Consider the following 6000-nt stretch of genomic DNA (forward strand, 5'->3'; position numbering starts at 1 on the left):
ATGTGTGAGAGACAGGCTGGGTGCAGGGGGAGAAAAGGGGGATGAATAGTGGAGAAGTACCTGGGGAGTCAGCTGTCAGGCAGGTTATAATGTGTCATAAATCCAATGTCTATATTTAGTCCATGATTTTTAGTGTCCAAGAGGTTGATGAAGTGGAGTTCATTGTCTCGTCTCTGGGAAGTGTTTTGTAAGTTTTCTTTGAGGATCAGGACTGAGAGATTGGAGAGAGAGTGGTTTTCTTGTGAGAAATATGTCCCCACCGGTAATTCGGTATTTCTGTCTTTGATAGATGTCCAGTGTGCATTCATTCTGGTGCACAGTTGTTGTTTGGTCTCTCCTATGTATTTTCCATTAGGGCATTTGGTGCATTGGATGAGATACATTACATTTCTGGAGGTGCAGCTGCAAGATCCTGGGATGCTGATGGCTCTGTTGTGGGGTGTAGTAATTGTGGGGGTGGTGGAGATGAGTTGGCAGGTTTTGCATTTCTTGTCATGGCACTGTCTGGATCCATTAGTGTGTTCTGGGCTTGAGGAAGTTTGCTTCTGGTGATGAGGTTAGCGAGGTTCAGTGTTTGTTTGAAGGCTAAGATGGGTGGCTCTGGGAAGATCTCTTTAAGAATAGGGTCTCTGTCTAGTATGGGTTGCAATTGTTTGAGGACTTTCCGTACAGGTTCAAGGGAGGGGTAATACGTCAAAACCAGCGGTGTGCAATTTGTGGCGGGGTTTCTTCTGTATTGTAGCAGTTCTTCACGTGGTATCTGGGTGGCTCTTTCAAATGTGCGATTCATAGATTCATAGATGTTAGGATCGGAAGGGACCTCAATAGATCATCGAGTCCAACCCCCTGCATAAGCAGGAAAGAATGCTGGGTCTAGATGATCCCAGCTAGATGCTCATCTAACCTCCTCTTGAAGACCCCCAGGGTAGGAGGGAGCACCACCTCCCTTGGAAGCCCGTTCCAGACCTTGGCCACTCGAACTGTGAAGAAGTTCTTCCTAATGTCCAATCTAAATCTGCTCTCTGCTAGCTTGTGGCCATTATTTCTTGTAACTCCCGGGGGCGCCTTGGTGAATAAATACTCACCAATTCCCTTCTGTGGCCCTGTGATGAACTTATAGGCGGCCACAAGGTCGCTTCTCAAGCTTCTCTTGCGGAGTCTGAAAAGGTCCAGTTTCTCTAGTCTCTCCTCATAGGGCTTGGTCTGCAGGCCCTTAACCATATGAGTGGCCCTTCTCTGGAGCCTCTCCAGGTTATCCGCATCCCTCTTGAATTGCGGCGCCCAGAATTGCACGCAGTACTCCAACTGCGGTCTGACCAGCGCCTGATAGAGGGGAAGTATCACCTCCTTGGACCTATTTGTCATGCATCTGCTGATGCACGATAAAGTGCCATTGGCTTTTCTGATGGCTTGGTCACACTGCCGACTCATGTTCATCTTGGAGTCCACTAGGACTCCAAGATCCTTTTCCACCTCTGTGCCACCCAGCAGGTCATTTCCTAGGCTGTAGGTGTGCTGGACATTTTTCCTCCCTAGGTGCAGCACTTTGCATTTCTCCTTGTTGAACTGCATCCTGTTGTTTTCTGCCCACTTGTCCAACCTATCCAGGTCTGCCTGCAGCTGTTCCCTGCCCTCCAGTGTGTCCACTTCTCCCCATAGCTTTGTGTCATCTGTAAACTTGGACAGAGTACATTTGACTCCCTCGTCCAAGTCACTGATGAAGATATTAAAGAGTATCGGTCCAAGGACCGAACCCTGCGGGACCCCACTGCCCACACCCTTCCAGGTCGAAACCGACCCATCCACCACGACTCTCTGGGTGCGACCCTCCAGCCAATTCGCCACCCACCGGACTGTGTAGTCATCCAAGTCACAGCCTCTTAACTTGTTCACCAGTATGGGGTGGGATACCGTATTGAAGGCCTTCCTGAAGTCTAAGTATACGACATCCACCCCTCCTCCTGTGTCCAGGCGTTTCGTAACCTGGTCATAGAAAGAGACTAGATTGGTCAGGCAAGATCTGCCTGCCACGAACCCGTGCTGGTTTCCCCTCAGCATAATTTGTCCTGCCGGGCTCTCGCAAATGTGAACCTTGATAATTTTTTCAAAGACTTTGCCAAGAATGGAGGTGACTGGCCTATAGTTGCCCGGGTCCTCCTTCCTCCCCTTTTTGAAAATGGGGACCACGCTGGCCCTTTTCCAGTCCTCCGGGACTTGGCCCGTGCGCCACGAGCGTTCAAATATTCCCGCCAGTGGCTCTGCAATGATGTCGGCCAGTGCCTTCAGCACCCTCGGATGGAGCTCATCCGGGCCTGCTGACTTAAAGGCATCCAGTTCTTCCAAGTGACTCTGCACCATCTCAGGGTCTACGCATGGTAGTCTGGCGCCTTGCTGCTGCCTTTCTACAACCCCAGTGAGAGACTTGTCGTGCCCCTCACTTAGGAACACTGAGGCAAAGAACTCGTTGAGGAGTTCAGCCTTGTCCCCCCTGTCTGTCACCAATTGTTTCTGCCCATTTAGCAGGGGTCCTATTCCTCCCTGGGCCTTCCTTTTACTCCCTATATATCTAAAAAACAATTTCTTGTTGTCTTTTACTTGGGTTGCCATCCTCAGCTCCATGGTAGCTTTGGCCTGTCTAACTGCCTCCCTACAAGCACGAGCAGAGGAGGTATATTCATCTTTGGTGATCTCTCCCTGTTTCCACTTTTTACGTGCTCCCCTTTTGTCCCTTAGGCTGCCCTGGATTTCTCTGGTCAGACAGGGAAGCCTCCTGGCCCCTTTCCCTCTTTTGCCTCGCTCGGGGATCGTCTTGCTTTGTGCCCGAAGGATCGTTTCCTTAAGGCACAGCCACCCTTCTTGGGCTTCCATCTCTTCAAATCTCCTACTCTGCAGTGCGTCCTTGACTAATCGCCTGAGTTCATTGAAATCAGCTTTCCTAAAGTCTAGCACTTTCTCCCTACTAGTTACCTTACCCACTTGACATCTTATGGTGTATTCTATTATTAGGTGATCACTGTCCCCCAGATGGCTACTGATCTGGAGGTCCGCTACCATGTCATCTTCCGTTGCCAAAACCAGATCCAGTATGGCATTCCCCCTAGTGGGACCATGTACCTCCTGTGTCAGGTGGAGGTCCTGTACACAGGTTAGAAACCTGCGTGAACGGTGGGACTTTGCTGTCTGCGTCTCCCAGCAGATGTCCGGGTAGTTTAGGTCCCCCATGACTACCGCCTCTTTTGCTTTTATGGTCTCCGAGAGTTGCCTCAGGAGTCCCGAATCTCTTTCTTCCCCTTGATGTGGGGGTTTGTAGCAGACCCCTACCACCAAATCCCTTTCTCCTTGCCCCCCATGTAGCCTAACCCACAATCCTTCTACTTCCTCATCCTTGAATTCCGTCTTGATGAGGGTTGATGTATATTGCTCACTGACATAGAGCGCAACCCCTCCCCCTTTCTTCCCCACCCTGTCCTTTCTGTACAATCTATAGCCCTCAATATGTACCGCCCAGTCATGGGATGAATCCCACCAGGTTTCCGTTAGCCCCACTAAGTCATAGATGTTTAGTGCAAGCAGGAGCGCTAGTTCATCCTGCTTGTTTCCCATGCTCCTAGCATTAGTATATGGGCACTTGAGCCCTGTGACTGGTGCCTTTGCTGCCCCCCTGCTCTGAGTCCCAAGGGGCCCTTTGATTCTTACCTTCTCATTCCTTACCTGTGCCGTCGTGCTGGCCTCCCCATGGCTTTCAGGTTCCCAATGCTCTCTTTCTTTAGGCTGGGCTGTCCTTGTGGGTGCCACATGGTTTGGTGGTCCACAGCTTCCCCCGCCCTCATCTTCCCCTCCCCCCCGATGAGCTATCTCTCTAACGGAGCATCCTTGTTGGGTGAAAGCCTTTTTAAGATTGGTGAGGTGGCAAGCCCGGGTGTTCTCTTCAGTGCAAATTTGATGGTATCTGAGGGCTTGGCTGTATATCACAGCTTTTTTGGTGTGTTTAGGGTGATTGCTGGTTCTGTGCAGATATGTATGTTGGTCTGTGGGTTTCTTGTATAACGTGGTCTGTAATTTATCATTCTGGATACTGATCATTGTGTCTAAAAAGGAGATGTTGGTGCTGGAGTATTCTAGAGAAAGTCAGATGGAGGGATGGTGATTGTTGAATTTCTGATGGAACTCAATCAGAGATTGCGGGATGGGAATGATTTGATGATATTGTTGAGTTTCTTGGTGAAAAGGGGAGTAGGATCTTCTTGTAGTTCTTTGTAATAGGTGGTGTCAGAGAGTTGTCTGTTGGCTTCCTTTATGTAGTCTTCAGGGTTTAGGATGACTATGGCTCCTCCTTTATCTGCTGGTTTTATTACTATTTGGTGGTTAGCGCTTAGAGATTCTATGGCCTTTTTCTCTGGTAGAGAGAGGTTGTTGTGGTGGCGTGTGTTGCTGATTATTTCATTGTTCATTCTTTCCCTGAAGCAGTCAATGTAGCAGTCAAGGTTACAATTTTGTTCACTGTGAGGTGTCCAATCTGATTTTGGGGGGGACCGGGGGGGGGGGGTTGGGTTGTTCTTTTCCTGAATGTTGTCAGAGAATGAGTTGTTGTTGGGAGTGGATTCAGTTTGGTTGTGGAAATATTCCTTGAGGCAAAGGCGTCAGAAGAATTATTCTAGTTCTCTACATTGAAGTATTTTATTAGGATATTTTTCTGGACAGAAATTTAGGCCTTTAGAAAGGACAGATTTTTCAGTTTTGGTACCTGTGTGTGTGGAGAGATTGATGATATTTGAGGGTTGGTCGCTGTTTTCAGTTTCATCAAGCCTGAAGTTGGAATATTGTAAGGTGTTGGTGTTGTTCCTCTGATGGTTGTCTTGTGGCTGGGGAACTTCTTCTTGGAGTAATTTGTTCCATTTCTTCTTTTTATGTAGAATGAATGTTGTAGAAAATTTATTGAAGTCTCTTTGTACCCATTGTATATTATTAGGGAAGATGATTGGATTTCTGTCTTTTAAGTTGTTGTAGTATGTAGTGATTTCCTTCCTGAGTTGGTCTCTTTTGGAGTAGATTAGGTGAAGTAGATGATTTCTAATTTTCTCTGTAGTTCTTCTGCATAGCTGTGAAGCATATTTGGAGTTGTGTGTAGTAGTCAGAGGATTGTAGATGTTTAGTCCTCAGGGAACGAAGTTGTGTTTCTTGCATAGGCTTAGAAAATATATGTTGCTGTTGAGTTTGGTTTCTTTCTTTTTCATGTTGTACAGTTTCCATTTCAAACGGCTGAATTCGATATCCTCCATGTTACAAGGGTGTGGGTTGTAGCCTTGCTGATCTAAGGACAGAGGCAGACAAGGTTCTTTGCGTGAATCTGATATCTTTTATTAGACCAACTTAAATAGTTGGAAAACAATTTTTAAGCAAGCTTTCGAGTTCAAAAACTCTTCGTCAGGCTAAGGAAGTTTCAGCAGTTGGTGTGTGCTCTTCCTGGATGGAATGAAAAGTAAAGAAGACAGAGGCAGTCACAGTAATAAGTGATTCATGCAGGAAATTCGGTGTATTTGGGGGGAACTGTATTATTATTCTTCTTGTTGTTGTTGTTAAATTTAAATGTTGTTAAATGGCTCATAATATATTGTACAAAAACTTGAAAACACTGCAGATTCAGTTTAAGTGCCTTGCTCTAAGTATTCATTTAGGCCCCACTGAGGTCAAGAGGGTAAAAAAAAAAAGAGCTTAAAATTAAGCATATGCTTAAATTGGGACTTAAATACAAAGGGATAGATCGCTTAGAGAAGTGGTTCTAAACTTTTTAAAACTCAAGGCACCCCTCAGTAGATTCAAGGCACCCTTGAATAGATGTTGAGGTGCCCCTTGATAGAACTGAGGCACCCACAGAAAATGCCAGCTATTAGTTTTCTCTCTTTCTCTGAATACAACAAAATAATAGTTCGATTCTTCCATTGCAAAGAACTTAGAAAGACCACAACAGGTCCAGATGTTTTAACAGTATGGATTCCTATT

This window comes from Alligator mississippiensis, chromosome 7 (genome assembly GCF_030867095.1).
Source record: "Alligator mississippiensis isolate rAllMis1 chromosome 7, rAllMis1, whole genome shotgun sequence".
Lineage (NCBI taxonomy): Eukaryota > Metazoa > Chordata > Crocodylia > Alligatoridae > Alligator > Alligator mississippiensis.